The sequence below is a fragment of the Thalassophryne amazonica genome, chromosome 1, assembly GCF_902500255.1.
Source record: "Thalassophryne amazonica chromosome 1, fThaAma1.1, whole genome shotgun sequence".
In the NCBI taxonomy this organism is placed as follows: domain Eukaryota; kingdom Metazoa; phylum Chordata; class Actinopteri; order Batrachoidiformes; family Batrachoididae; genus Thalassophryne; species Thalassophryne amazonica.
Genome location: NC_047103.1, coordinates 3,745,811 through 3,767,988, shown reverse-complemented (window position 1 = coordinate 3,767,988; position 22,178 = coordinate 3,745,811).

Genomic DNA, 22,178 nt, shown 5'->3' with positions numbered 1-22,178 from the left:
GCCTCCTGCAGATGCTGTTAAAATGGAAATATTGTTTTTGATTGACTGATTAATAGAGGGGCTTCATTGAACATGTACAAATTGCGAGTAACACAACAGGATCAATTTCAATTCAATTTATTTTCATTTATATAGCCAAATCACAAATATAGCCAAATCACAACAAAGTTGCCTCAGTATGCCACACAAGCCTAGGCTAAGCATTAACTGGTCAAATTGATGCAGATGTCTTACTGGACCAAGAACCATCATTTCAGTCTTATCAGAGTTTAAAAGTAGGAAGTTTCTACACATCCAGCTTCTCACTGACGCAAGGCAATCTTCTAAGTATTTTATCTGAATAACATTATTAGCAGTTATTGGCATGTATAACTGAGTATCATCAACATAGCAGTGTCATGTCAAACAAGAACTTTGAGTTATGCTTGTTTTTGTTGATCAAATCAGAGTAATTGGTCCGCTTTGTAGCCAGTAATGCATGCTTATAGTCTAAGATAGCATCACGCCACAGGAGGTGGAATACTTCTAATTTTGAACCACACCATTTCCGTTCTAGACCTCTAGCCTTGTGCTTGAGGTCACGCAAGTAATCATTGAACCAAGGTGACTGTGTTTTGGGGGAGCATAGTTTTAATATAAGTGGTGCAATCATGTCGAGTGTAGATTTGAGCACTGAGTTTAAACTATCCACAAGTCTGTCTACTGATTGGGTGTTTGCCAAATATGAAGCTAAGACATCAGGCAGTCTAGCTTCTAGTTCAGTCTTAGTTGAGGAGTTGATGCGTCGCTGCAGTGATAAATAAGGTTGTTGTTCCACTAAACATGGCAGTGAAACTGTAAACTTAATAAGTGAGTGATCAGAGACCACCGATGCAAGAGGCAGGATGACAGTATACCACGTGGGAGAACCAAATCCAGGGTATTTTGACTAATGTGCGTTGAGTCCTGAATACATTGCCGAAATCCTAATGCATCCATAGTTGCCATAAATGATTTGCAGAGGGGATCAGAAGGCTTATTATGAATGTTAAACTCACCAATGATCAGAATGTTATCTTCTCTAGTTGACAAGTTAGAGATGAACTCACCAAATTTATCTAAGAATTCAGAATATTGGCCAGGAGGCCTATATACAGTGACAAAGTAATAAGGCTGATTTTTATTCTTCTGACCTTGGCAATATGTAGCATCGTGGGCAGAGCAGAGAATCAGATGTTAAAACGAGTTATATTTGTGACCCCCAACAGATAATAAGCTAAACCTAGATTTATAAATAAGAACAACACCCCCGCCTTGCTTCATATCATGAGGGATGTGACTAAATGTGTCTTGATCTTAATCATTAGTTAAACAACTGCAAATTATAAAGAACACAAGGCTCATAAAGCTGAGGGTATTTTAGCATTGCGTTATATTTAATTTTTTCATCACATGGTCAACGTGTGGGACATGCTGAACCTCTGGTTTCACTTTGGTTTTCTTCTTTCTAGTTGTCCAAACTGAACACTGCGAGCCTATTGGCCTTTCTGAAAGGAAAAGGAGTGTCCATCGCTGCCAGACACAGGAAGGAGGAGCTGATGCTGAAGGTAATGGCGTGTCTGGCCGAGGCGTGAAACACACAAACAAAGCTTCCAGGTTGAAGGTTTCATGTCAGATCTGATCCTCAGTCTGAACCCTTGAATCACACAAAGCCCTTAAAAGATGAAACTGAACCATTTTGTTTGAAGCAGCAAATTGTTCCATCTGTTAAAATAAGCTGTTTGCAGTTTAAAAGGTTCAAGTCTTTCACTAAGTCCTTAATTTATTTAATGAATCTTTGGTTCATTCTTGGTTCAGTTCTTAAATGCAGAAAGTATCATTTTTTTCTTTTAGTTTAAATGTCTTTTAAACTGAGGCAAATACTTTTATGACACTGATGCACAGTGTCACTGTTGAAGCTTTTGAAGAAAGTTTTGTTACCTTTTCATGTTCCTAATCTGTGCGATGGTTTGTTTTTCCTATCAGACAAATTACATTTTCATGCTGTTTATTCATAAAAATATATAAATGGAAAACTGGATTTCATGTACTTTTTATTTTCCTGAACTCTGAAGCAGTGTTCAGATTTCGAGACGCTCTACAAAGATGAAATGCTTAGAAAGGATGCAGACTCTACAGTTATGATTCTACCAGCGTAGGAGGTTCTCGGGTCTGTGTGGTTCCTCTGTCAGGCACTCAGGGTTCCTCCTGCTGTTTAAATGTGCACGTTAAATTCTAATGTGGATGCACGATCGGTACGTCAGCCACATCAAAACCACATGATCTGAAGACTGGTTCACTGCTGCATTGTTTCAAAACCTTTGAACCACCTGTGTTTAGAACATTGTTTCAGAGTCTGTAGGAAGAATCACATGCTGCGCTGCCACCTGCTGCACACTTTAGGAATGTGCATCCTCTCCGTGCACGTACGCTATTCCTCATATTTGTGTGTGACGATTAGTCAAGCCCCGCCCATTTCTGCACATTTCCGTGTGCAGACGAGTTTGGTAGATTCTGATTGTTACCACGGCTCCGGTAAACAGTTCGTGGACTCCAACGATTCTTTCTCTGCTGTTTTCAGTGCTGGTTGCACCATCTGCTGGTCGTTTAATGAAACTGCATTTGCTTCCTGTTGCGTTCCCAGAATTAATGTTTTTGGAAACACGTGGCAGAATTTAAGCCACGCCCGGCTGTTTGATTAACAGACGTGTTGATGGGCGCGTTCCAGCGGTGACAGAAGCGTTTGTTTGTTCTGTAAATCCTTTGTTTGTTAGCGCGTGTTTATCTGCTTTCTATTAGCGCACATGCAGGAAGCACCTTCAGGCCTAACGAAGCACTAAACGGCTGAAGTAATGATTTGTTTGACTTCCAAACGTGCAGCGGGAAGTCAATCAATCAATCAAGTTTTATTTCTATAGCACTTTACAACAGTTTTCACCTGAACCAAAGTGCTTTCCAATAGCACCAACTAGAGATAAAATAAAAAGAAAAGTACGAAAAACACAATAAAACACAATAAGAGCATCCAAAATAGAATAAAAATAGACAAAAAAGTGTCAAAGCAATTATGTGCAAAAAGCTGCCCTGAACAAGTATGTTTTTAACTTAGCTTTAAACAGAGGCAAGCTATTAATGGACCTCAGTTCAGGAGGTAATGCATTCCACAACTTAGGACCTGCTACTGCAAAAGAACGGTCACCCCATTGTTTGGACCTGGACCTGGGAACCTCCAGAAAGTTTTGGTCAGCAGACCGAAGTGCTCTGACAGGGTTGTGTGTTTTTAACAGGTCACATAAATAAGAAAGTGCAATGCCATTTACAGCTTTAAAAACAAACATTAACAGTTTAAAATCAACTCTAAAACGGACTGGAAGCCAGTGCAGGGAGTAAAGTACAGGAGTGATGTGGCTGTGCTTCCTGGTGTTGGTCAACAGGCGAGCAGCAGCATTCTGGATCAGTTTAGAGAGCCTTGAGTGATACCAACATAAAGTGCATTGCAATAGTCAATCCGGGAGCTGATAGAAGCATGAATAGCCTTTTCAAGGTCCTTTTGGCTTAGAAAGGGTTTGACTTTTGCCAGGAGTCTCAGCTGGAAAAAAACTGGCTCTTACCACACTGTCAATTTGTTTCTCAAATTTTAAACAGTCATCAAACCGCACACCAAGGTTCCTTACCACAGCCCTACGATAAGGAGCCAGGGAGCCAAGATCTGGATCAGAGTTAGTTTTAGCTCCAAACAGAATACACTCTGTTTTGGCTTCATTAAGGTGCAGAAAATTCTGAGCCAGCCAGTCCTTAATATCCTTAAAAAAGCTATGTATGGAGTCCAAAGCACTTGTATTATTAGGCACAACTGGCATATAAATCTGGAGGTCATCGGCATAAAAATGAAACTGAAGATTGTGTTTGGTGATGACTGAACTCAGTGGAAGCATGTACAAAGAGAACAAGAGCGGTCTGAGGATACTGCCCTGGGGCACACAAGTGGTCAGAGGAACTGTGGAGGAGGAGAAGTCATTAACCATCACCCTGAAAGTCCTGTTGGTCAAATAAGACTGAAACCACTCCAAGACAGTCCCCCGGAGGCCAACCTGCTGGGACAGACGTGTGAGGAGGATTGAGTGGTCCACAGTATCAAACGCAGCTGTTAGATCCAACATCACCAGCAGCACAGGTTTTTTAGAGTCCAACGATAAAAGAATGTCATTTTGTACTTTTAAAAGAGCTGACTCAGTGCTATGTCGAGATCTAAAACCCGACTGAAATTTATCTAAAACAGAGTTGTGTTCTAAAAACGATTGCAACTGATTAAAAACAACTTTTTCTAAAACCTTAGATAAAAACGATAAATTTGACACTGGTCTAAAATTAGATAAAACTGGGGGACCTAGGTTGGGCTTTTTAAGAAGAGGCCTAACTACAGCATGTTTAAAATGGGCTGGAACTGTCCCGGAGCTGAGGCAGCTATTAATAAAAGAGAGCAAACTCGGACCCACAGTGTTAAAAACCTCTTTAAAAACCTTTCCTGGAATAGTGTCCAGTGAGCAGTAACTGGGTTTAATGCTCTGGACAACCTCAGTGAGGAGTGTCAGAGTAACCGGCTCAAAACTATTAAAAACAGCAGATGGTTCAGGTAGAGTGTAAAGGCTATTAAAAACCGTGTTACAGTTTAAAATATTCTGTCTGACAGTGGCTACTTTCTCTATAAAAAAACTTGAGAAATTTTTCACATGTAGCCTGCGAAATGTCAAACAATATGGTGGGAGGGTTTAAAACTGACTTGATTGTGTCAAATAACACTCTTGGACAGTTAGAACTACTGGCTATAATACTTGACAGATATTGGGTTTTTGCTTCCTTCACAGTATTCTGATACTCTGTAAGGCTATCCCGTAACATTTCCAAGAACACCTGAAGCCTGTCCTTTCTCCATCTCCGCTCAGCCTGTCTACAGTGACGGCGTAAGGCACGGGTGGTGTCATTGATCCAGGGGTCTGGTTTGGGTTTGGTGGACCTGGATTTAAAAGGTGCCACAGTATCTAAAATATCAGAGCATGTGGTATTAAAATATGAGATGAACTCATCTGGACTAAGGGAGGAGGCCACATCCTCTGTGCAATAAAGTGCAGTGTCTCTAAAAGCAGCCTCAAAGTCCCCTACAGTCGAGGGGGTGATGGTGCGGCGGGAGCGGGCTGGTATGGAGGCCCTGGAGATATTGACAGGAGCTTTAAATTCAAAAATAACAGGAAGGTGATCTGAGATAGGAGCAACTGCTGTATTACTAAGAGCCAGGGAAAGTCCATGTGAAATGACTAAGTCTAGTGTATGACCGAATTGATGTGTGGAGCCATGCACTGATTGTGATAGACCAAAAGAGTCCAAGAGGCTTTTGAAGTCATTGCCCAACTGATTTGAGGCACAACAAACATCAACTCAATCAATCAATCAACTTTTTTCTTATATAGCGCCAAATCACAACAAACAGTTGCCCCAAGGCGCTCCACATTGTAAGGCAAGGCCATACAATAATTATGAAAAACCCCAACGGTCAAAACGACCCCCTATGAGCAAGCACTTGGCCACAGTGGGAAGGAAAAACTCCCTTTTAACAGGAAGAAACCTCCAGCAGAACCAGGCTCAGGGAGGGGCAGTCTTCTGCTGAGACTGGTTGGGGCTGAGGGAAAGAACCAGGAAAAAGACATGCCGAGAAGGGGGGCAGAGATCGATCACTAATGATTAAATGCAGAGTGATGCATACGGAGCAAAAAGAGAAAGAAACAGTGCATCATGGGAACCCCCCCACAGTCTACGTCTAAAGCAACATAACCAAGGGATGGTCCAGGGTCACCCGATCCAGCCCTAACTATAAGCCTTAGCGAAAAGGAAAGTTTTAAGCCTAATCTTAAAAGTAGAGAGGGTATCTGTCTCCCTGATCTGAATTGGGAGCTGGTTCCACAGGAGAGGAGCCTGAAAGCTGAAGGCTCTGCCTCCCATTCTACTCTTACAAACCCTAGGAACCACAAGTAAGCCCGCAGTCTGAGAGCGAAGCGCTCTAATGGGGTAATATGGTACTACGAGGTCCCTAAGATAAGATGGGACCTGATTATTCAAAACCTTATAAGTAAGAAGAAGAATTTTAAATTCTATTCTAGAATTAACAGGAAGCCAATGAAGAGAGGCCAACACGGGTGAGATATGCTCTCTCCTGCTAGTCCCCGTCAGTACTCTAGCTGCAGCATTCTGAACCAACTGAAGGCTTTTTAGGGAACTTTTAGGACAACCTGATAATAATGAATTACAATAGTCCAGCCTAGAGGAAATAAATGCATGAATTAGTTTTTCAGCATCACTCTGAGACAAGACCTTTCTGATTTTAGAGATATTGCGTAAATGCAAAAAGGCAGTCCTACATATTTGTTTAATATGCGCTTTGAATGACATATCCTGATCAAAAATGACTCCAAGATTTCTCACAGTATTACTAGAGATCAGGGAAATGCCATCCAGAGTAACGATCTGGTTAGACACCATGCTTCTAAGATTTGTGGGGCCAAGTACAATAACTTCAGTTTTATCTGAGTTTAAAAGCAGGAAATTAGAGGTCATCCATGTCTTTATGTCTGTAAGACAATCCTGCAGTTTAGCTAATTGGTGTGTATCCTCTGGCTTCATGGATAGATAAAGCTGGGTATCATCTGCGTAACAATGAAAATTTAAGCAATACCGTCTAATAATACTGCCCAAGGGAAGCATGTACAAAGTGAACAAAATTGGTCCTAGCACAGAACCTTGTGGAACTCCATAATTAACTTCAGTCTGTGAAGAAGATTCCCCATTTACATGAACAAACTGTAATCTATTAGACACATATGATTCAAACCACCGCAGCGCAGTGCCCTTAATACCTATGACATGCTCTAATCTCTGTAATAAAATTTTATGGTCAACAGTATCAAAAGCAGCACTGAGGTCCAACAGAACAAGCACAGAGATAAGTCCACTGTCCGAAGCCATAAGAAGATCATTTGTAACCTTCACTAATGCTGTTTCTGTACTATGATGAATTCTAAAACCTGACTGAAACTCTTCAAATAGACCATTCCTCTGCAGGTGATCAGTTAGCTGTTTTACAACTACCCTCTCAAGAATCTTTGAGAGAAAAGGAAGGTTGGAGATTGGCCTATAATTAGCTAAGATAGCTGGGTCAAGTGATGGCTTTTAAGTAATGGTTTAATTACTGCCACCTTAAAGGCCTGTGGTACATAACCAACTAACAAAGATAGATTGATCATATTTAAGATTGAAGCATTAAATAATGGTAGGACTTCCTTGAGCAGCCTGGCAGGAATGGGGTCTAATAAACATGTTGATGGTTTGGATGAAGTAACTAATGAAAATAACTCAGACAGAACAATCGGAGAGAAAGAGTCTAACCAAATACCGGCATCACTGAAAGCAGCCAAAGATAACGATACATCTTTGGGATGGTTATGAGTAATTTTTTCTCTAATAGTCAAAATTTTGTTAGCAAAGAAAGTCATGAAGTCATTACTAGTTAAAGTTAATGGAATACTCAGCTCAATAGAGCTCTGACTCTTTGTCAGCCTGGCTACAGTGCTGAAAAGAAACCTGGGGTTGTTCTTATTTTCTTCAATTAGTGATGAGTAGAAAGATGTCCTAGCTTTACGGAGGGCTTTTTTATAGAGCAACAAACTCTTTTTCCAGGCTAAGTGAAGATCTTCTAAATTAGTGAGACGCCATTTCCTCTCCAACTTACGGGTTATCTGCTTTAAGCTACGAGTTTGTGAGTTATACCACGGAGTCAGACACTTCTGATTTAAAGCTCTCTTTTTCAGAGGAGCTACAGCATCCAAAGTTGTCTTCAATGAGGATGTAAAACTATTGACGAGATACTCTAACTCCCTTACAGAGTTTAGGTAGCTACTCTGCTCTGTGTTGGTATATGACATTAGAGAACATAAAGAAGGAATCATATCCTTAAACCTAGTTACAGCGCTTTCTGAAAGACTTCTAGTGTAATGAAACTTATTCCCCACTGCAGGGTAGTCCAACAGGGTAAATTTAAATGTTATTAAAAAATGATCAGACAGAAGGGAGTTTTCAGGGAATACTGTTAAGTCTTCTATTTCCATACCATAAGTCAGAACAAGATCTAAAATATGATTAAAGTGGTGGGTGGACTCATTTACTTTTTGAGCAAAGCCGATAGAGTCTAATAATAGATTAAATGCAGTGTTGAGGCTGTCATTCTCAGCATCTGTGTGGATATTAAAATCACCCACTATAATTATCTGAGCTAAGCACTAAGTCAGACAAAAGGTCTGAAAATTCACAGAGAAACTCACAGTAACGACCAGGTGGACGATAGATAATAACAAATAAAACTGGTTTTTGGGACTTCCAATTTGGATGGACAAGACTAAGAGACAAGCTTTCAAATGAATTAAAGCTCTGTCTAGGTTTTTGATTAATTAATAGGCTGGAATGGAAGATTGCTGCTAATCCTCCGCCCCGGCCCGTGCTACGAGCATTCTGACAGTTAGTGTGACTTGGGGGTGTTGACTCATTTAAACTAACATATTCATCCTGCTGTAACCAGGTTTCTGTTAGGCAGAATAAATCAATACGTTGATCAATTATTATATCATTTACCAACAGGGACTTAGAAGAGAGAGACCTAATGTTTAATAGACCACATTTAACTGTTTTAGTCTGTGGTGCAATTGAAGGTGCTATATTATTTTTTCTTTTTGAATTTTTATGCTTAAATAGATTTTTGCTGGTTATTGGTAGTCTGGGAGCAGGCACCGTCTCTACGGGGATGGGGTAATGAGGGGATGGCAGGGGGAGAGAAGCTGCAGAGAGGTGTATAAGACCACAGCTCTGCCTCCTGGTCCCAACGCTAGACAGTCACAGTTTGGAGAATCCAAAAAAATTGGCCAGATTTCTAGAAATGAGAGCTGCTCCATCCAAAGTGGGATGGATGCCATCTCTCCTAACAAGACCAGGTTTTCCCCAGAAGCTTTGCCAATTATCAATGAAGCCCACCTCATTTTTTGGACACCACTCAGACAGCCAGCAATTCAAGGAGAACATGCGGCTAAACATGTCACTCCCGGTCTGATTGGGGAGGGGCCCAGAGAAAACTACAGAGTCCGACATTGTTTTTGCAAAGTTACACACCGATTTAATGTTAATTTTAGTGACCTCCGATTGGCGTAACCGAGTGTCATTACTGCCGACGTGAATTACAATCTTACCAAATTTACGCTTAGCCTTAGCCAGCAATTTCAAATGTCCTTCGATGTCGCCTGCTCTGGCCCCCGGAAGACAATTGACAATGGTTGCTGGTGTCGCTAACTTCACATTTCTCAAAACAGAGTCGCCAATAACCAGAGTTTGATCCTCGGCGAGTGTATCGTCGAGTGGGGAAAAACGGTTAGAGATGTGAACGGGTTGGCGGTGTACACGGGGCTTCTGTTTAGGGTTACGCTTCCTCCTCACAGTCACCCAGTCAGCCTGCTTTCCCGACTGCACGGGATCTGCCAGGGGGGAACTAACGGCGGCTAAGCTACCTTGGTCCGCACCGACTACAGGGGCCTGGCTAGCTGTAGAATTTTCCACGGTGCGGAGCCGAGTCTCCAATTCGCCCAGCCTGGCCTCCAAAGCTACGAATAAGCTACACTTATTACAAGTACCGTTACTGCTAAAGGAGGCCGAGGAATAACTAAACATTTCACACCCAGAGCAGAAAAGTACGGGAGAGACAGGAGAAGCCGCCATGCTAAACTGGCTAAGAGCTAGTAGCTGCACTAAGCTAGCGGATTCCCAAAAACACACAAAGTGAATAATGTGCAAACATGTATGTTAAAGTCTCCACAGATGAGTATATTGTCATATTTAGGCATTATATCTGATAAAAACTCTGAAAAGTCAGTCATAAAATCCTTATTATATTTAGGGGGGCGGTATATGACGACGCAAAGCACAGGAGAGGCAAAGTTAATTATACATGATTGTAATTCAAAACTAGAATAGTGCTGTATTGGAACTAAATGACAGCTGAAGCTCTGTTTGAAGAGAGTGGCCACGCCCCCACCGCGTCCGGAGAGCCGTGGTGCGCTGAAGAATTGAGTACCCAGCCGGGAGGAGTTCAGTAAAAGCGCTGTTATCGCCAGCTTTTACCCAGGTTCAGGCTCATTCAATAAAAGTAGGTCCAACTTATGTGTTAAAATAAAATCCTTAAGTATAAAAGTCTTGTTGGAAAGGGACCTAGTATTCCCCCTGTACCGGGGGAATCTCCGCCCGTACGGTAAGTCAGACCTTCAGACCGTCTCTCTGCCAGTCTTTGGATGGCTCGGGCTGTTTTTGGAGGTTTTTCCAGGAACGTGGGTCACACGTGTTAGTGATCAGCGGGAAAACGATCTGCAGTCTGAAAAAGCCACAGTTGCTCTTTAAGGAAATATATCTGCAGCGTTCAGTCACGAGTCCGAGTCTAAACACCATCTTTTGTCTGATTTTTCCTCTAGTATTTAAAGTTCTTTTTCTTTTATTAATTTCTGATCAGATTACTGCTTTTACTTCCGTGCCTGCAGGGGGCGCTGTGGCCCCACAGCAGCCTGCATTTCTGTGCCTGTTTTGTGAATCTGGTCCTCGTGGTTACGTCTGTACAGTCTGTGGTTCAGACCTGGAGAGGGTTCCGACCTTCTACCCCGTCCTGGTGTCACCTTTGACCTTACAGGGGTCATAGTATGAAAATGGTTTTTAGAACAGTTTTTATGTTTAAATTCAGGTTCAGCAATTCTGCAGTTAGTAAAAAAGAGTCCTGAAGCAGACTGGTTTTAAACGTAGATTTCTGTTTCCTCTCGAGGACACGCCCACTGAGGGACAACGTAGGGTCTTACTCTCACGAGCGCTACTAGCTTAGCTTATGGCAAAAAGTGGACGCTCTCATTTTTGTATATTCTGTGTTCGTACGCGGCCGAGGTGCTTGATGAATTCCTGCACAAAAAGTAGTTCCCAAACAGTGCTGTATGTGCGATGGCAGTTCGTTCTCATAAAATGCCAAAATAGCAGATGTCGCTGCAGTGACAGCGGCACGCCGTGCAGAGTGAGCACAAGATCCCTGAAGGCAGGGGGCGTGGCCAGCAGCAGTTAACCGTCATATTACCATTTTAAGTTTAGGTCTAAATTTCAGGCCGAATCCAAGAAGATGGTCCATGTTTTTGTTCTTCTCAGTTTTTAAATCGACTTGTCCAGAGTTCTTACACCTACGTGAACCGACAGGTGCTGCGTTCTCTGTACATCTAAAGTAAACAGAAACCAGAGTTATATGTGGAAAAAAAACTTCATTTCAAACCCTGGTAAAGTGACGTGTTGTTCAGTTACCCAAAGAAACAGACGAGAGGAAAAACATCTGCGGATATTTTATGAGATCAAGAATTTTAAAAGGATGTTTTGACTGTTTTGGCAGCAAAGTGCTGGAAAATGGAATAACTGTTAAATGACGCACTTTCTTCAAACAGCAGCTTTAACGCTCAGCTAACAGTCAGCGTTTGGGACATGACGGGTGAAACATAGAAGTCAGCTTTTCCAAATAAAATTGTTGTGTGGGCTGCCAGAAGAGGAGGTACTGCTGGCCCACCACCAGAAGGCGCCCTGCCTGAAGTGCGGGCTTCAGGCACGAGAGGGCGCCGCCGCCTCAGGAACAAGCCGTGGTGACAGCTGTCAGCCATCATCTGTGACAGCTGTCACTAATCAACACATCTGGTATAAAAGCAGGAAGACACCTCCACCAAACTGCCGAGATATCATCTTCATCTGGAGGTAATACTCTCAGCCCCTTTTGTGAGATCGATAAATCTATTATTGTGAGTGTTTGCAGGAGAACCGGTCGTTTTTGAGGAGGCTGTGCAAGACGGCGCTCCTTTTCAGCTGAGACCGCTGCAACGCGCTGAGTGAGAGGTGGAGGTGGCATTCCCACCATTGTTACTGGGTGTTCACACACCCACCCTTTGACTGTCTTTTGCTTTCTGCCAGCAGTACCAGATCCGACACGCCGGGAAGGTGGCCACCTGGGGACTCCGGGACTTGGCGGCTCCAGTATTCCTCGGGTTCAGGTGGCGGTGGAAATCGTGTGGTTCCGGTTCGTTTCCAGATGGGCGTCTCCTATCGTCGAGCCTGCCCACACGACACCTTTTATTAATTGACTGTTGGACATTCTGATTCTGCTGTGTTTGGTTGTGACATTCACACCAGTAAAGTGTTATAATTTGACTCCTTCCATTGTCCGTTCATTTATGCCCCCTGTTGTGGGTCCGTGTCACTACACTTTCCCAACAAAAATCCAACTTCCTACTGACATTTTGCTTTGGTTTTCCTTGTCAGAGATGTAAATTCCAAGTTCCTGGTTGTCATGAACACAGCACCAGCTCCTGAAGCTAAATAGAATGGAGTGTTTCAGGGATGGAAGCCACAGCGCCACCTGCTGGTGTGTTTTTCATCTCAGCAGTACAGATGAGTGTGAACATGTGATGTTGTTTTGTGTCCAGCTGAACCCAGCGCTCCCGACCCAGTTCCCACAATCAGTCCTGACTCTCCCACTCAGGAAACTTAATCCTGACCTCCGGTGGACTTTAGCCAGCGCGGAAATTCATTATTTCCACACACAGATGAGTGTGTTTGGATTCCATGAAGGTGAGGTCATGACTGCTTTCAGGCATCTCATAATCTGACTGCAGCTGGCTCCGCCCCCAGACTCCCATCTGACCTCAGCAGACTCCATTGGCGGCTCCCTCACGCCATAAATCCACAGAAACACCCGCTGACGCTCTAGCACCAAGAAGAATATGTTCATAAAGAACAGATTCCTTACAGACATACAGACTGATTCAATCACTGACACCATGTGATATCACGTGTGTCACAAAGCCTTCAAAGGCGGAAGTATTAGCTTGTCTCGCTACGTAACCTACTGCCATATAGAACAACTCAAAGAACGCATCAAAATGTTTCAAAGACCGAAGAGTTTAAAACATCCTCTGAACCTGTGAATATGTTATCTGGAGATGGACCATACTAACTAGCTAATAGTTAATAAGCTAATAGCTAGTTAATAAGTTACATATGAAAATAACTTAAAAATGTTATTCATCAAATCCCAACAAATTTTCCATCATAGTGCAACCTTTTCTGCTATGCATCAGTTGTACAACCTGTGCTAGCTAGATAGCTAGCTAGTTAGCTTAGCCCAGATGTTGCAGTGACTTTAATGCTTAGCTAGCTCATAGACACAGAAACAAGGCTGTTAAATGTGTTTGAAACATTAATAAGTTATCAATCAATCAATCAATTAACTTTTTTCTTATATAGCGCCAAATCACAACAAACAGTTGCCCCAAGGCGCTTTATATTGTAAGGCAAGGCCATACAATAATTATGAAAAACCCCAACGGTCAAAACGACCCCCTGTGAGCAAGCACTTGGCTACAGTGGGAAGGAAAAACTCCCTTTTAACAGGAAGAAACCTCCAGCAGAACCAGGCTCAGGGAGGGGCAGTCTTCTGCTGGGACTGGTTGGGGCTGAGGGAAAGACCCAGGAAAAAGACATGCCGAGAAGGGGGGCAGAGATCGAAGTTATGTATGTTAATAAGTTTTAAATGTTATACATCGAATCCCAACAAATTTTCCATCGTACTGCAACTTTTCTGCCATGCGAAAGTCCAACTTCATTGGCTCAGAGTGCTCCAACGTACAATTTTAAAAGTGCTTTTGAAAGTTCTTTTTATGTCTCACCCATTTATATAACAGTATCTTGAATTTAATAAATTATTACTAAATGTTTTACAGGAGGGGTGGTGGACAAGTGGTTAGTGTGCTTGGTTTCAATGCGGAAAGTTCCTGGTTCGAACCCCACCCCTGGCATTTTGACATATAATGTGGAGTTGTGTCAGGAAGGGCATCCGGTGTAAACCATGTGCCAAATCAACATGCAGATCCACCCCAATGTCACAGACCGAACGGTCCCCCCTAAAAGTCGGTCCGCCCTGCCTCCACTACGCATGTGTCATTTCGGAGCTCAGTAGCTCATCTGAGAGTCTCTTCACCCAAAGCGATCAAATAGGTTGATGTGATTATGAACCATCACATGACAAAGTAAATGTTGTGTGGGCCGCCAGAAGAGGAGGTACTGCTGCCCCACCACCAGAGGGCGCCCTGTCTGAAGTGCAGGCTTCAGGCACGAGAGGGCGCTGCTGCCATGGACACAGCCGGGGGTGACAGCTGTCGCTCATTACCTCTTGACAGCTGTCACCCATCTACTCAACATCATCTCACTCCATAAAGACCAGACGTCATCTCCACCTCGTTGCCGAGATATCATACTTCATAGGAGGTAATACTCTCAGCCTTTTTGTGAGATTTGTAACTCTGTTATTGTGAGAATTTGCAGGAGAACCGGTCGTTTGTGAGGAGGCTGTGCAAGACGGCGCTCCTTTTCAGCTGAGACCGCTGCAACATATTGAATGAGAGGTGGAGGTGGCATTCCCACCGTTGTTGTTACTGGGTGTACACACACCCACACTTGACTGTCTTTGTTCTTCGCCAGCAGTACCAGATCCGACAGTCGGGGACGGTGATCACCTGGGAATTCGGGACTTGGCGGCTCCAGTATTCACCAGGTTCTGGGGCGGCGGAAATCGTGTGGTTCCGGCTCTTCTCAGGACAGACGTCTTCTATCCTCGAGCCTGCCCACACGTCACCTCTGTGTATTGACTGTTATGATATTCTGTGATTGTCTGTATGTTCGTTGTGCACATTCACAACATTAAATTGTTACTTTTTGGCTCATCTATTGACCGTTCATTTGCGCCCCCTGTTGTGGGTCCGTGTCACTACACTTTCCCAACAGTAAAACCTCTTAAATCATTCTAAAGTCAGTTTGAAGCAGAAATGAGGTGATAATGTGTGATGCTTTGAAATGACCGAGGTGCAGTGAACACATCAGCGAGCAGCTCGTGTAACCACTGCGCTCTGATCGCTTCCTCCATCTTTTATGATGAAATAATGCTGAATTTATGTGGAAATGATTGTTGTACAAAAGCTTCAGATATCTGTCGCTGAGACAGATGATGAGTGGAGGCAGTTTGGAGCAGAAACAAGGTGATAATCAGTGAACCGCAGCTAATGATGCATGCACATTGAAGGCAGGGTGGACCGATTTTTAGGAGGGGACTGTTTGGTCGGCGACATTGGATCTGCTGTGGCACCCCCATGTGGATAATTCAAATCAATTTTCAATTTATTTTCCTTTATATAGTGCCAAATCACAACAGTGTTGCCTCAAGGCGCTTCACACAGGTAAGGTGTAACCTTACCAACCCCCACAGCAACGGTGGTAAGAAAAACTCCCTCTGAGGAAGAAACCTCAAGCAGACCAGACTTAAAGGGGTGACCCTCTGCTTGGGCCATGCTACAAACATAAATTACAGAACAATTCACAGAACAATTCACGGACGAATATACAAGAAATGCTGTTGGTGCACAGGACAGGAGGATCGCCAACACAAATACAACTCTCATTTCTGGATGGAGCTGCACCTTAAACAGAGAGAAAAAACAGAATCAGGCATCAGAAAGACAAAAAAATAAAAACAAGGGAGCAGCCGAAGGGTCTTACTATTAATAAATGTACAAATGTGTTTCAGAGTTCCTGCTGTAGATTCACAAAATCACCTCATGAGTAAAACATCGCGTCTTACAATGTTTAAAAAATGTTGTTTTAATTAATTTTCTGGCTCTTCCTTTTTTCATGCACCTTAAAACTTCCTTGGAATTTGTTTCAGAAATGAACCGAATATTTGCCTCAAACGTCATCAAATTCTGTCTCAATGCTTTGTGTCTGACTTTTTTCTGACTTTGACCTTTTATGCAAATCTGCTTTGCTGTTTACTCATAATTATGTCACGACAGACTGAAAACCTTCATGTGAATCCAGTCAGTCGTCGTAAAGCGTCATATTTTGAAATGCAAATAAATAAATAAAAATAGTTGTCTTCAACAACACATCATGTGGATTCTGTTCCAGGATGGACCTGAGTTCTAATCCAAGTTTTATTAAAGATGGAATCCTGATCACAAATTAAAAAAAACACAACATCAAGAATAATTTAAACATTTAAGATATTCTTAATTATTACCACAATGTCACAATAAAAAAACAGAAGTATCAGCAAAAAACAAACAAACAAAAACAAACCCCGCCTGAATGTTCCATCACAGATTAGAACATAAATGATCTGTTATTGATAAACAACATAATCCATCAACGATCCGTCAGCCGTGTAAACATCAATAAACTGATTCCTGAAGGTCTTTCCCCGGTTCTGGTTTTTGTGCCTCAGAACTGATCGTGCTTTAAGGTTCCCTGATCCTGAGTTCTGGTCTGAGGCGCGTTCAAACCCACAAAACCCGCTGTGAGTTTGTTCTGGCTGGGTTTTTTAAAGGTTTCAGGCCTTCTTTGGAGAAGTTGGCGTGACTTCAGGAGGACAGACTGAGTCCAGATCCAACAACAAAGACGCCTTTTGTTTCTGTGGGACTCAGACCAGAAGAGAAACAGAACGCCAAACCACAAAATCCTGCACTGAGCCGTGTCCATGAACGCCTCGCCGATCGCTTACTAATTAGTTAAACTGCCTGGTCCTGATCCAGAACCGCAGCAAATGGGAACCTGGACTGCATGCCCACTGAGCTCTTTGAGAACGTCGTAGAAGAAGAATTGCAAAATATCAGCATCAGCGTTTTATTTGTGATTTGAGCCGACATCAGACGGCTGATGTCAGAGATCACGCCGCGGTGTGTTTGAGTCCACCTGATGATGGTGGGATTAAAAAGCAGTTTGTATTGATCAGATGTGAAGTTCTGATGGGAGCTTTAATCATCAGTCCAAGTAATTAAGTTGACGGTTTGATTCCTGCAGTTTTTCTACCCGGAGCAAAGACAGATCCTCCTGAAGTGGTTTATGGATTTCAGTTGAATTTCACCTGAAGGTCGTGTGAGGACGTGCATGAAGGAACCTAACTCCAGTCATGTTTATGTTGATGCGTAAATGTGCATGGACCTGTTGGTCCAGAGTTTGACCACCAAGTGTCTGGAATCACGTGCACATGAAGGCCGTGCGCTGACTGAAGCCTTGATGTTTTTTCAAAGCAGAAGCTGAAAATCAAATTGAACCTTTCAAACCATAAAAACAAACAAAAAACAACAACAAAAATAAGTTGTTGACTTTTTGAGACGTGATGTTTTTGTTTGGACTCAATAACAGTGTTGGAAACAGGTTCCTTTTCCTCCCTGGTTCTGGTTCCTGTTGATATTTGTTCCAGAAAAGAACTTTAATCTGACCTGATGCTGAGATTAATGTTTGCCGTCTTCTCTTTTCTCTCAATTGTTGGCTTTGACATGGAGACTCGTCCTTCCTGCAGGGTGTTCTTGATCTGGTCTCTGACGCGGAGACTCGTCCTTCCTGCAGGGTGTTCTTGATCTGGTCTCTGACGCGGAGACTCGTCCTTCCTGCAGGGTGTTCTTGATCTGGTCTCTGACGCGGAGACTCGTCCATCCTGCAGGGTGTTCTTGATCTGGTCTCTGACGCGGAGACTCGTCCTTCCTGCAGGGTGTTCTTGATCTGGTCTCTGATGCGGAGACTCGTCCTTCCTGCAGGGTGTTCTTGATCTGGTCTCTGACGCGGAGACTCGTCCTTCCTGCAGGGTGTTCTTGATCTGGTCTCTGACGCGGAGACTCGTCCTTCCTGCAGGGTGTTCTTGATCTGGTCTCTGACGCGGAGACTCGTCCTTCCTGCAGGGTGTTCTTGATCTGGTCTCTGACGCGGAGACTCGTCCTTCCTGCAGGGTGTTCTTGATCTGGTCTCTGACGCGGAGACTCGTCCTTCCTGCAGGGTGTTCTTGATCTGGTCTCTGACGCGGAGACTCGTCCTTCCTGCAGGGTGTTCTTGATCTGGTCTCTGACGCGGAGACTCGTCCTTCCTGCAGGGTGTTCTTGATCTGGTCTCTGACGCGGAGACTCGTCCTTCCTGCAGGGTGTTCTTGATCTGGTCTCTGACGCGGAGACTCGTCCATCCTGCAGGGTGTTCTTGATCTGGTCTCTGACGCGGAGACTCGTCCATCCTGCAGGGTGTTCTTGATCTGGTCTCTGACGCGGAGACTCGTCCTCCCTGCAGGGTGTTCTTGATCTGGTCTCTGACGCGGAGACTCGTCCTTCCTGCAGGGTGTTCTTGATCTGGTCTCTGACGCGGAGACTCGTCCTTCCTGCAGGGTGTTCTTGATCTGGTCTCTGACGCGGAGACTCGTCCTTCCTGCAGGGTGTTCTTGATCTGGTCTCTGACGCGGAGACTCGTCCTTCCTGCAGGGTGTTCTTGATCTGGTCTCTGACGCGGAGACTCGTCCTTCCTGCAGGGTGTTCTTGATCTGGTCTCTGACGCGGAGACTCGTCCTTCCTGCAGGGTGTTCTTGATCTGGTCTCTGACGCGGAGACTCGTCCATCCTGCAGGGTGTTCTTGATCTGGTCTCTGACGCGGAGACTCGTCCTTCCTGCAGGGTGTTCTTGATCTGGTCTCTGACGCGGAGACTCGTCCATCCTGCAGGGTGTTCTTGATCTGGTCTCTGACGCGGAGACTCGTCCTTCCTGCAGGGTGTTCTTGATCTGGTCTCTGACGCGGAGACTCGTCCTCCCTGCAGGGTGTTCTTGATCTGGTCTCTGACGCGGAGACTCGTCCATCCTGCAGGGTGTTCTTGATCTGGTCTCTGACGCGGAGACTCGTCCATCCTGCAGGGTGTTCTTGATCTGGTCTCTGACGCGGAGACTCGTCCATCCTGCAGGGTGTTCTTGATCTGGTCTCTGACGCGGAGACTCGTCCATCCTGCAGGGTGTTCTTGATCTGGTCTCTGACGCGGAGACCTGTTTTGGTTCGTTGGCTCATTTCATTGGCAGTGACATTTGATTGAACCTCATTACCGCGTTTAACACCAACAAATTAAAATATCTTTCATATTTATTATTGAAGTGTATTTTTGTATTATTTTTGTTATTTTTATTATTATTGTGAAACACACCAAGAATAATTTGGAAAATACATGTTGAAGAAAGGTTTTGGATTTAATTGTCAGAAAGTCAAATTTCATGGAAAGTTTTGTGAAATCCAACTCTCCAGGTGTAGCGAGTTCACGGAGCCTGAGGCCTCTGTAATCTTACACTGACTGTGACCTTTGACCTTTCTGGGTCGGAGCATCTCGTTGACAAAGGACTGTGGTAACGCCGGCGGTTTGCTCGTCAAGAGGCTTCGCAGACATCTGTACTGATGTCACAAAGCATCAGCTGCTTTTCTTCAGGAGGAACGCTTCATTAGCTTCATGACACTCTGACCTCTGAACCAAACACCCAGCAGCCACTTCTGCTGCCGTCACGCACAGCCGGCGAAGAAAAAACAACACGGACGGCATCTGGATTCAGATCAGGTTCTTTTAACTGTGGTAATGCTAATGTTTGCATCACTAGTTGGCTCTGAGAGTCACATGATCAGTGACAAACAAGGCCTTCCTTTGTTTGGGATCACATGATTGTTTCATTCAAAGTGTTTCTCAGCTGTAATTTCTGATAACACTGTTTTACGACAGCGACAAACTTTATGCTCATGAAGTGTCATCGTTAGATTGACAACTATGAAATACTTCTAGAAAATGTCATTTTTTCATAATAAAATCAACATGTAACAAAATGATTACGAGAATTAGGTAAAAATTTACATTTGAAAAAATTGTTCTGCAGGAGACCAAACTGCAAAAGTAAAAAAAAAACAACAAAAAACTCAGTTTTAAAAATCTCTTCTTAATTTTCTGAGAAAAAGTTTGTGCTTGTTGCAGAATGAAGCTTGAGTTGTTTATCTTCACCAACCACAAACAGACAAACAAGCAGCACATAATTACATGTGTTGTGGGACAAAGGAAGTGAAATAAGCTTATTTCCAGTTTGGGTAAACTGATGTGGACGATAACTGAAGTCACCTAACATATTATTTTTATGGTTTTTACCGTATTTTAATTATCTTCATCACGTTGCGCAACTCCTCACTTAGGGGGAGGAGAAGTAACAGGAAGACAGAGGTCAGGAATGAGAGGAACAGTAAACCAGCACCGATCAGTGTGTCTGGTATTTATATTGTGTATTTGTACTGCAAACTGTTTTTCTTTTTTACTTTCACTTTTGATACTCTGTGTGCTTCTTACCCTGTGTGCTTCTATGCAGTGCTGCTGGAACCTCAATTTCCCTGAGGGAGTCTTCCCAAGGGACCAGTAAAGTTTGATCTAATCTGACCAATCAACGACGACTTTTTGCGATTAGAAGCCATCACAAGTACTGTACCTGTAAAAGAAAAATGATAGCATCAGAGTCTGCTCCCATTAGGGTGATGTCTTGCTAGCGGAGGGAGAGGAACATGTGTCACTCTGGGTGACCTCTAAATCTTATCTGACTGAGTTCAGATTTGGTTTGCACCAATAAAACTCAAAGTGGAACAAAAACAACATGTGGACCAAAGTCTCAACTTTTATTTTTTCACTATATAACATGAACAGGCCTAATGTTTGTGGGTCTTTGCACAGACGAGGTGAGTTTCCCTCACCGGCTGCCTAACTGCTGTGATTTGGGCAGCTTAAAACAAGGTTGTTGGTGGCGGTTTGGGTTTTTTCTCTGTGGTTTGTCACAGTTTCAGATTGTATGCAGATGATGTGGTGAATTATCGCCGCACTGCACCACTTCCTCCAATCGAAATGTGTCTCGTTGTAATGTGGGCGTGGCAGACATTTCCTCTCTGGGAGTTCATATCAGTTCCGTCTGGCTCCTCAATGGCAGCTGGAAACTTTAGACGTCCCAGAGTCAAAACTAACGAAATACAGATGGCTAAAAAAAGAAAAAGTTCTTTCTGTTCTGGGAAAGCTGCTGTGACTTTGTGTCCGGAAAAATGCAGGAATGAAATCAAACTGATAACAGGCTTAAAAAAAACAAACAAAAACACTGACCAGAGAATCCTCTGGATTTTCACAATATTTCAGTTTAATTTATCTTCATTTATATAGCAGCAAATCACAACAAAGTTGCCTCAAGGCTCTTCACACAGTAAAGTCTAACCTTACTAACCCCCAGAGCAAGAACACAGGCGACAGTGGTAAGAAAAAACTCCCTCTGATGATTTGAGGAAGAAGCCTCAAGCAGACCAGACTCAAAGGAGCGACCCTCTGCTTGGGCCATAATACAGACACAAATATACAGGAAATGTTGCCGGTGCACAGGACAGGAGGGTCTCCAGCACAAATACCACTCCCATCTCTGGATGGAGCTGCACCTCAAACAGAGAAAAACAGAATCAGGCATCAGAAAGACAACAAATACAGTATAATTTGTCAGCATTAGACAACAAGAAAAACAGAAAATACTAAGGTGATCGCCGGCTACTAGCCCTAAGCTTCACTAACAGACCCAGAATTTAGGTCAAGTTGAGGTCGCGGCACGTTTACTAATAAAATGAATTAAAAGAGTAAAAAGCGTAGTAACATACTATACCAAGTCTGGACTTGAAAGTTTATATAGAATCTGACTGTTTTATTGATGCAGGGACATCATTCCACAGAACAGGGGCACGATAGGAGAAAGCTCTATGACCTGCAGACTTCTTATTCACCCTAGGGACACAAAGTAGTCCTGCACCCTGAGAACACAGAGCCCGGGCCGGTACGTAGGGTTTAATTAGGTCAGCTAGGTGTGCAAGAAGTGGCAAGATGGTGGCGCGCAGCGGCTTGGCTCTTGCGGTGGCTACTTTTTCTGTGTGTTCTGTGGATCTTTGCAACGATTGGAGACACAGAATACACCCGTGATGAGCTATTACAATTGGGCTCATGGTGGGGTGGAGTTGACTGCATCAAGACATCCAGTGGAGCACATATGACACCGGAGATTGTGTGTCCCGAAGGGTCTCCGTGGGCCGAAACACTGCAGGTTTTCCTTTCTACCAATCACTTCAGCAGGTGATTTCATTAAAGATCAGGTGTTTATGTTCAGGGGAGAAGCTCATCAGCAACT